Source organism: Elephantulus edwardii, unplaced genomic scaffold, assembly GCF_000299155.1.
Source record: "Elephantulus edwardii isolate Elephantulus edwardi_28Jun2011 unplaced genomic scaffold, EleEdw1.0 scaffold00459, whole genome shotgun sequence".
Taxonomy (NCBI): domain Eukaryota; kingdom Metazoa; phylum Chordata; class Mammalia; order Macroscelidea; family Macroscelididae; genus Elephantulus; species Elephantulus edwardii.
In genome coordinates this window covers 502080-512630 of record NW_006400209.1, presented here as the reverse complement: position 1 = coordinate 512630, position 10551 = coordinate 502080, and the positions used below count along the sequence as shown (strand labels likewise).

The 10551-nt window shown below is 39.4% G+C and overlaps 2 pseudogenes; both read right to left on the bottom strand.

Annotated features, from left to right (window-relative positions):
- LOC102869055 overlaps window positions 1–4440 on the bottom strand; it is a 9464-nt pseudogene extending 5024 nt beyond the window's left edge.
- A 1006-nt stretch (window positions 4441–5446) lies between these two features.
- Window positions 5447–10167, bottom strand: LOC102868659 (annotated as a pseudogene).
- Between the last annotated feature and the right edge of the window lie 384 nt (window positions 10168–10551).

Below are 10551 nucleotides of genomic sequence, written 5' to 3'. Positions count from 1 at the left end.
TGAAGGAATAACTTTTTTTTCTGTTTTCTTTTTCTCTTCAGAGGAGGGAGCGAGCTGGTGGGGAGGGGTGGGCAGGGAGAAAAGTGCGGCAATGAATGAATGGAAATCCAAAACCTCTGTAAATGTCTATTAAAATTAATAATAAAAAAATTCAAGTACAAAAAAAGAGTTCCAGTTTCTCCACAACCTTGCCAGCATTTGTTACTTGCTGTTCCGTTAAATTTTGCTATTCTTACTGGGGTGAGATGATACCTCATAGTTGTTTTAATTTGCATCTCTCTTAGAGCTAGGGATTTTGAACATTTCTTCATGTGCTTATTAGTCATCTGAATATCTTCTTTGGTGAAGTGTCTGTTCATATCCTGTGCCCATTTTTCTATTGGATTATTTACCTTTATCTTGCTGTGGTGAGTCTTATACATATTTTTATGTCTTCAAGATCTAGTTCTTCTGCTTCTTTCTGCTTTTTCTCCATACATCTGTTGAATAGTGTTGTAGCCTTTTGATCCAAATCTCTTAGTTGAGTTTGAAATTTGGGTATTTCCTTTATTTCCTCTTCAAGTTCATAATTTTGATTTGTTAATTAAGTCATTATGGATCAAGTTTTTTCCCAGATTGCCAATTTCTAGCTGTGAGTAATTTCTTCTTCTCTTAGGTTTAGCTGGGACTGTAAATTCTCAGTCATACTTGATCCTGTTCTTTTCCTTTCAGATTTGTAAAGATTCCATTTGCTGATGCAGGCATTGGTTCAAATGAGGAATCATGAGGCTGGTCCTGGGACAGAAAGACGTTTGTAGCCCTGCCATAAACAACTCCACTAGAACATAAACGGAAACAGAAGATGGCTTGCCTTTTATTGCTTCTTGAGTGAAAATTGCTTTCTTTTTTTCTTGTTCTACTTTCATTTTCTCCTATTCTGGCTATTCAACAGTGTCTTCTTTCTTTGTATCTTCAGGTGTTCTTACATACTAATCTTTTGTGTTTTCTAATTCAGCTTATCACTGATTCTTTTCATCTTCCAGTTTTCTTAGCTTATTTTTCTCAGCTTCTAACTGGGCTTGCTTTCTACTATAGTTTTGTCTTAAGTGATAATTCTGTGACTCTATGGAAGACCTCTGAATTTTGTCTGGAAGGAGTTCTTCAGTAGCTGCACATTCTCTTTCAACTGCTGCTGCCAACACTGTCTGGGATTCAGAAATACTGTCAGAAATAATCTTCCCTAACTTCTCCCACAATGAGGTCTGGGATCCTAGAGATGTTTCAAGTTTTCTGTTTGTGGAAGTAAAGGTTTTGTTGTTGATGAAACACTTTGACTCAGTTCTTGTTTTGATTCTCTATGTTCTGGACTTTCTACTGGTGCTCACTGATCTCATACCCTGGATATTCCTCTTTCCTGGCAGCTTAATGTCCCCAGCTTGAATCACTAATGTTTCTTGCTGTTGCTGAGTTTCTTCCTGGGCCTTCTTTAGTTCTCATTTCCTGATTAAGAACACCTTCTTGTGTCTCACTATCCTTTGCAGCATTGGCATTGTGAAAATTCATAAGTTCTTTGTAGGCACTATCTAGTGCAGCCTGGATACATATTTTTATTCTTTTCTTCAAGCTCATCCGTATCTACCCTGCTAAGATTTTTCTCTTTATATTCTACCACAGAATTTAGTTTTTAAATATTTTCTCTCTATTGTTTCTCAAGCCAAAGCTAAAGGAAGAAATCAAGAAATTAAAAAGCTGAACAGAAAATTTCAAAGGGTAGCTCGGGATGACAAAGCAAGATGCTATAATGAAATGTACAAAGAGCTGGAGTCAGAAAATCAAAAGGGCTGAAATCGCTTAGCGGTTCTTAAGCTGAAGAAACTGAAAAACAAAGCCAAGCCATGAGTGACAATACTTAAGGATGCTTTGGGTAGAGTGTTAAATGATCCAAGAAGCATTAAAAGAAGATAGAAGAGTACACAAAGTCACTGTACCAGAAGGAATTGCCTGACACAGAATTTCATGAAATAATGTATGAGCAAGAGCCTGTGGTGATGAAGGAGGAAGTTCAAGTTGCTCTGAAAGAACTGGCACAACACAAGGCTCCAAGAGTTGATGGCATATTGATTGACATATTTCAACAAACAGATGCTGCCCTGGATGTGCCCACTAAGTTGTGCCAAGAAATCTGGAGGAAGCCAGCCGGCCAGCTGACTGCAAGAGATTTATATTTGTTCCCATTCCAAAGAAGTGACCTGACAGTGTGTGGGAATTATTGAACAATATCATTAATATCACATGCAAGCAAGATTCTGCTGAAAATGATCCAAAGACGACTGAAGCAATACGCCAATAGAGAACTTCCAGATGTGCAATCTGGGTTTAGAAGAGGTCGTGGTACTAGGGATATTATAGCTAATGTTAGATGGATCTTCACAGAAAGCAGAGAGTACCAGATGAATGTCTATCTGTGCTTCATTGACTGTGCAAAGGCTTTTGACTGTATGAATCACAGCAAGTTGTGGCTGACTCTGAGAAGAAAGGGAATCCCAGAACATTTGATTGTGCTTATGAAAAATCTACACTTGGACCAAGAGGCAGTCATCAGAACAGAGGAAGGAGACACTACATGCTCAAAATTGGGTGGGCGTCCACCAGGGATGTATTCTGTCTCCATATCTCTTCAATCTGTATGCAAAACAGATCATCCGGCATGTTGGGATATATGAGGAGTAATGTAGCATCAGGATTGGTGGAAGAGTCAACAACCTGCGTTATGCAGATAACACAACCCTGCTTGCTGAAACTGAGGAGGACCTGAAGCGCTTGCTGCAGAAGGTCACGTACTGCAGCCTTCAATCCAGATTAAAGCTCAACATCAAGAAAACAAAGATTTTCACCACTGGGCCAATTGGCAGCATCAGATTGGGTAGTGAAGAGACTGAGATAGTTAACAGTTTCAGTGTGCTTGTCTCCACAATCAACACTCTTGGTACCAGTAGCCAGGAAATCAAAAGACGAATTTGCATTGGGTCAGCTGTCAGGGACCTCTCCAGAGTACTGAAGAGCAACAACGTCAGGCTGGAGACTAAGGCTGTAGATCATGGGTATAGTCTTCACAGTTGTATGCTTTTCATTGGGGGGCTTGACAAGGACTAGGGATGATGGAAAGAGAATTGATGTCTTTGAGTTGCAGTGCTAGAGAAGAATGTTGAATATACCATGGACTGCTAGGAGAACAAACAGGTTTGATCTGGAGAGAGTGAAGCCGGGCTGCTCCTTGGAGCTAAGGATCTGAAGCTTTGTCTCATACTTTGGGCATGTTGCAAGGAGGGACCAGTCCTTGGAGAGGGAGATCATGTTTGGGAGAGTGGAGGGACAGCACAGGAGAGGAAAGAACCTCAATGAGATGGATCATTTCAGTGATCGGAGTAGTGGGAGTAGGTGTGGCTGAGACAATGAGGTTAGCACAGGATAGAGCAGGATTTAGGGCTCTTCTACATAGGGACACTATGAGTTGCAAGTGACTTGATAGCACATAACAACAACAACAACCTCAGCTTCTTCTTTTCCATCATGGACCTGTTTTAAATGGTGTAACTCCTTTTCTAGTTCCTTAACCTTTTTTGCTGAGTTTTGAGGTAATATTTTCATTTTCTTTGCCTTTGTTGTTGATTGCCTTCAAATCAAGCATGACTCATAGCAACTCTATGAACAAAGGGCCTGAAGCCCCTCTACAACTATCAACGTTTATCAAGATTATAGAGTTTCTGGAGGTATGTTCCTTTGGACATGGATACCACTCCTGCTTCCAGTCCTGTCATAGTGTGTTATTGTTGTTATGTGCTTAAAGTCACCTGTGATGTATAGCGACCCTATATATAGCAGTTCTGTACCCTTCCCTGTCCTGAGTCAATCTCATTAATTAACTCTTAACTTACTAATAATATTGGAATTATTCAGCTGTTGCTTTGAAAGCTTTTCTCCTTCTTCCATTAATCCTTAGATCTGCTTATCTTTCTCTTTGAAAGCTCTGTAGTTTGACTACTATTTAATCTTTTGGCAAGTTTTTCTTTTATGCTTTTGAGTTCCTTCTTTTTTTTATAATTTCCATTTATTTCATTCTGAGCAATATATTGTTGAGTTCCTTCTTAACAGCATATCCCTCTTTGCAGGAAAGTTGAACTTTGTTTATTGCCTCTACAATTCTTTGAGTAAATGAATCATCTTGGAAGGAAGAAATGTGACTGTGTTCTTTCACTCTCAATATTTAATCTTTTAGATTATCATAGGCTTCTTCTAGAAGTGCTTTTTCTTTACCAACAGATAATAATAACTGAATCTCTCTTTATTCCATTTTATCATTAAAAATATCAGCTGCCTTGCAAACATCTTCCTTTCTAAGAAGTGCTTCTGGCTGACTCTCAGCAACTGTGTCCTTCTTACCTTTTTTGTCTGAGACAGCATGTTCTTTATTTACTGGTGTAGAAGAGGCTGTTTACAGTCGACAGGAGTTGGCACATCATCCAGTTTCCTCCATTTTTGTTTCTTCAGTGGGTATACTTGTTTAATTTAGTTATTCAGATTTTCCTTCAACAGATTCCACTATTTAATCTTTGGAGTTGAAGAATTCACAGCAATTGGTACTAAGTATAATGCCTTGCCTGACAATACATCATCTGAATTGATAACATGTACATTCCAGCCATCTAATGACTGAACACTAAACAAGTCTATTCAGAAGCGCTTGATGAGCTGCAACTCTCAGAGAGTTTTTGGAAAGTTAAATGATTATAGTCAGGACAAGCAGATGCAGAAAGAAATTTAAAAGGTGTCTACATCAAGTGAAGACTTGATTTTGAATCTATTGTTTCTTGTCTTGAACTTACTAAGCTCTCACTTACTATACTTTAGTGGTCTAAAACTTCAGTGTCACTAGTTTTGGAAGCACCTGATGAGAAGGTACTAATAGGAGGAGAAGTTATGGTACTCTTTTTGTCTTATCATTTTCTCCCTTGGGTTCCAAAGTTATGTCCTTTGTTTCCACTGCGAGAGATGATGTGGAAATATCAGATCCATTATTTTTAACCATTGTTTTATATTCTCAGACACTTCAAAATGTCCCAGTGGCATTTGTATGTCAGATTCTTTATTAAAAGTTTCCTCATGCTCACTTTCTGTTTTAGGTAACAGAGCATCCACTACTGGAGTTTCCCCTAATGCACACAGAGAAGAGTCTTTCACTTTTTCTTTTTTTCACATAAGGAAGCATTTATTGGAAGTTTAACATGAAATCATACAAATAAAATTTGTATAAACATAAATCCCCATCTAGTCAAAACACAAATAGCAAAGGACAAAGTAAAAACAAAGAAAATTAATTGGCAGCTATATACAGTTGGACACAATTGTGTCTTGTTCACTAGAAAGTCTTTTACAAAATAATCATCTGAGATCAACAGAAGATCAATCTTCAAAGTTGTTCTGCATGATGGGTTACTTTAGCATCTCTTCCTGTTCTATAGTATGGCTGGTAATTGTTTTGGTGATTGCCACCTCCTTGAGATGTCTTGCCATATGTCCTCTGTTGACCATCCCTGTCCATATGCATTGTTCCCATAGTTATACCCAATATAATCATATCCACCATAGCCACTATAGTTTTGATCACCAACATAGGCATTATTGTAATTTCCATATCCTTGATCATAATAGTTATTAGATCCTTGGTTCCAGTTTTGACCCTGACCTCGTCCACGACCACTACTACCACCTCGCCCACCAGCTGCAGCACCTCTTTCTCCTTTCTGTTGTTGCTGTTGCTGCCTATATATCTCTTTGGGTTGTGCAACTTTGATTTCACACTTCCCAGAACCAATTTGATGATAGCTACTTTCTAACTATTTCTTTACTGGCTCTTCATCTGTATATGTGATAAAACAAAATATTCTTCTTTCGTTGGGGTTTTTATTCATGGGAAGTTCAATATTTTCAATCTCTCCAAAAGTGCCAAAACAGTCTTTAATTTGCTCTTCAGAAATATCTGGGCTCAATCCACCTACAAAAACCTTTTTTTTTTTGGTTCCTTCCCTTTTAAAGCTTTAGCTCTTTTGGGGTCTATCAATTTGCCATCCAGTTTGTGTTCTTTCAGTTCCAAAACCTTACCAACACTAGCAGCATCTTTGAAAAGTACGAATCCAAACCCTCTTGACCATCCAGTGACTGGATCTGTTTTAATCGTGCAGTCTATCACCTTTCCAAAACGAGACAAATAGTCAGATCTTTCTTGTTTGTATCCCAGTCAAGCCTCCAATAAACATTTTACCGTCATCCTGCTGATTCTTGCTCGCGTTGATCTTGGAACCCTCTGCGAACTCATCTATGTTGCTGTACTCGTTCCTCCATTGTGGCGGGAGGGTGGTGCTGGCGCAGGGACCTGACGGTGTTGCAGCATCAGCAGTGGTGGTGGAGCGTTGTTTGGAGCTGCATTTAAAATGTGATGCAAGAGGAGTCTTTCACATTTAACTCAGTTGTTTCGGTCGTTCTCAGCTGTCACAAGTGTAAGGATTCCAGTAATGTATTTTTCACTTCCTCTTCTTGTCGCTGTGATTTGGCTGGAGGCTTAGAGACTAGTGGACTCTTCTGGATAGTCTGTACATCTGTTGTAGGGAGAAAGGCACTGAAATAATGTTAAGATTCATCTATCACAGTCCTCCGAACGGGTTTTGCAACTGCTTTAGGAGAGGCTACTGGTGGACTCTGAGGTTCTGTGCTTGATTTTAAGCCCCAAGTTGAAGCATCCTATCCTCCACTAATTGAAAGATTTATTTCTGGCTCTCGGTGAGGAGTGTGGCTCCTCCTCTGAGATGTCCAGGACCTTGTCGATTGGCTTCTGGGCTTGGAACAGCAGCTATTTGGTGAAGCTGGAGAGCTGGGTGGTGGTAAACTATCTTATTTCAGCCCACAGCAATGACAGCAGCTCTGAGTGAGAAGGCCCAGGTTTAAGCCGTGGACTCGGTCCTACTGCCTTCACTGCTGGGCAGCTGTCAGCGCAACCATGACTCAGAGCACCTTCTGGATGGGATGTTCTTTCAGCAAGAGCCGGTGGATTCCACTTGTTTTGGTTTTTAATTTATTTTTACTTTATATTGGTTTGCATACAAAATTTGTATATGTTGCTTCATTCATATAAATTGTGTTTCATACTTCCCTTCAGTCACATTATGTTGTATATGATCATTCTCACACATTGTGTCTTATAAAATTAATCACCATTTATCTACGCTCCCATTTTTTAGGTCCTACTTGATCTTTCCTAATTCCTTCAAACTCATAGAGGTACAAAAAGAACAAGAAAAGTAAAAAAGGCAAGGGGAAAGAAGAAAAACAGAAGTGAAGGAAGAAGAAATGGTAAAGAGAAAGAAAAAAATTAGATAACCTAAGTCCAGGCTGGTGGAGAGAGTAGGTGTGACAGGGCACCTGCTCTGTGTTCTTGTCACTGTGGAGGTAGATGAAGCCAAGATGTCTATTGTGGGCTAGATTTCATCTAGTCCAGAGTTTGAGGGTATCGTTTTCAGTCAAGGTGGAGTTTGTATTTGTCTGAGAGGTGACTGAAGGCAGGGTATACAGCCAAAGAGAAAGCCTTCACTAGGTTAGAGGGCAGCCAAGAAAATACTGCCCAGACAGGGACAGAGACTCTGCAAATATAGGGCCGCCAATCAGTGCAGGGGCGGTGTGTGCTATCCTGATCCTAATGGGTGCAATGTGTATGCACCTCCAAATGAAATGACATGTACCTGGTGCCAGACCCACAGGGACATCATACCACGAATAGTCACTGCCAGCCCACAGATAGTGAGTCATTCTACTAAACACTGTTTTCTCTTGGAACCAAATTACAAGACCACCAGGAGAATTTTCTGTCCGCCTAGGTGATTTGAGACAGAGATTCTGGATGGTTGCAGGCAATAAACAGTAGAATAAGTTTATGTCCAAATGTAGGGTGAGGTATATGCTCAGCAGCTGGTCAACAATGATACATGCTTGACCTCAGGTTAAGTGGTGACAGGACCCTGGAGACATGACTAGCCCACATTGTGGGTGAGCAGAGGGACCACTAGCAGGATGTGAGAAACAAGGGAGAGGTCACTGTAGTCCAGAATTCCTGCTCCAGGAACTTTAAAATGTGTGTACTGTCTCAAGTCTATTCACAATTCATTGCTCCATCTGTCTCCTAAATCAAGATTTTCATTCCCTTCTTTCAATCAATATCAGAACTACTTCCTTTGAAGCTTACTTCACTTTTTTTTTTAAAAGCTTAAAGTAGCTTTATTAAGGGGATTCCTGGGTAAGATTCCTTGATCTGGAGAGAGGAATAAACCAGGGAAAACCACACCCAAGGAGAGTTGGGAAAGGTTTTTATAGTAGGGCCTTCAGGGAGGGTCATTTTATTGTGGTTGATGGTTCAACCAAGTGGGCAAGGCTGTTCACTCCCTTTGTTGACATATCGTATTCTTTGAATCCTTTAATTCCCCTTTGACCTTGGGCCCAACATTCCAGCTTCTGTAGTGGAAAAAGAGGGCAATGCATCTTTATTCTAGCTACTTCCTGCTGAACAGAGCCGAAGATCTGGGGTTCAGCAGCTGGATTGGATTGGCCTGAGTTCAGTAGCCAGGTATGGATGTCATAACACCTGGTTCACTGTTAGGTTGGTCTTTTCTTTTATCCATTCAAAGTTTTGACACTGTGTTAGCTGGTAGGTTCAAGAGAGTAAGGGACACCATACTCACCCTGAAAAGAGGGTGGGGCACAACATGCCTCAACTACTTTCCTGGGTTTCGAGCACCAGATGTTAAGTCTTCACACTGGATGTAAAGGAAATGGACCAGAGAAAAGGAAAGAAAGCTTAAAACAGCTTTATTAAGGGAGTGCCCAAGTGAGATTCCTTAGTCTGGAGAGAGGTGTAGACCAGGGAAAACCACCTCACTTCACTTTTTTTTGAAGACAGTTTTTGAACTGTTTCTTTTGAAGTGCAGGGTTCCAACAGTATTATCTATATCTGTAAACTTTGTTTTCTTATATCTTAGGTCTGAGTCTGTCATCTTGCCAGAAGTCTCAGAAAAGGTAGTTTTTCAATCCCAGGATGGATTCCAGACACGTGCCAAAATTTTTAAATGGAGTTAAGGTTTTGTTTTCTGACTATATGATATTCAAAACTGTCCAGACAAGTCAACTCACTGCTCTTGAATCCATTCTGACTCATAACAAACCTATAGATAGTGTATAACTTCTTTGCAAGCTTTCTGATGCTCTAAATCTTTATGGACAGATTGTTTCATTTTTCTCCCAAGGAGCAGCTATTGGGCTCAAACGATGAACCTTTCAGTTTGTACTCTATAGCTTAACTATTTGCATCTTTCCTAAGAAAACCAATGCATATACAAACAACTATCTTTAGAGTAAACTTTTGACACATGTGAAAGAAAACAATATTACTAATAACTATCTTATTTTTATTTTAAGAGGTTTTTCTTACTCAGGAAGCACAAATTTTAAAATATCTGACCCAAATTGGAAAGTATTAACTGGTTTTTCTTCAATTTGTTTGTTGTATTTTTGCTTATCCGTTTGTATATTATGTTTTGTGTTACAAAAAGTTCTCAAAAGTATTGTAATTTTGTCAGTAACAAACTGGAGAGTAACAAAGCCATTGTTTCTTGATTTAATAATAATTAAAAAAAATTAGGCCTCCTCAATTTTAGTTTCAAGTTGGTATAAGGCTAAATTTTCTTGATATGTCTTTCCAATGCTAATTTGGTAATCATTAAATACACAACCATCAGAGAATAGAGGGAGTTTTGAGGTTGGTTGACAGCATCATGGGGCCTGCTTAAATAGAAGCAAATACTGTTTGTGGAGCTATGGAGGCAGTCTGGAGCAGAACACATCCAGAGTAAAAATGCTTACTCTGCTGACTTGGGAAAGGTGCATTTGGAGCAAGACTGAAAGTTACAAAATTCCTAATATTCCATGGGATGCAAAATAGCAATGGATAACATCAATGAATGTGGCCTCTAAAGATTAAGTCCGGCCTTCTTCCCCATCTTTGAGTGCGTTAGGCTTCCAGTGGCATTTAGGAATTGCGACGTCCTGTTACCGGTATCCTGGGTAGCGCTTCTCCAGGACAAGACCCATCAAGGAAATCTTCAGAGAGCCACAATGGCAGAAAATGGTGATAATGAAAAAATGGCTGAGCTGGAGGCCAAAATCTGTCATCAGATTGAGTATTATGTTGGTGACTTTAACTTACCATGGGACAAATTTTTAAAGGAACAGATCAAACTAGATGAAGGATGGGTACCTTTGGAGATAATGATAAAATTCAACAGATTAAATCGTCTAACAACAGACTTTAATGTAATAGTAGAGGCATTGAAGAAATCAAAAGTAGAACTCATGGAAATAAGTGAAGATAAAACTAAAATCAGAAGATCTCCAAGCAAACCCCTCCCTGAAGTGACTGATGAGTACAAAAATGATATAAAAAACAGATCTGTTTATATTAAAGGCTTCCCAACT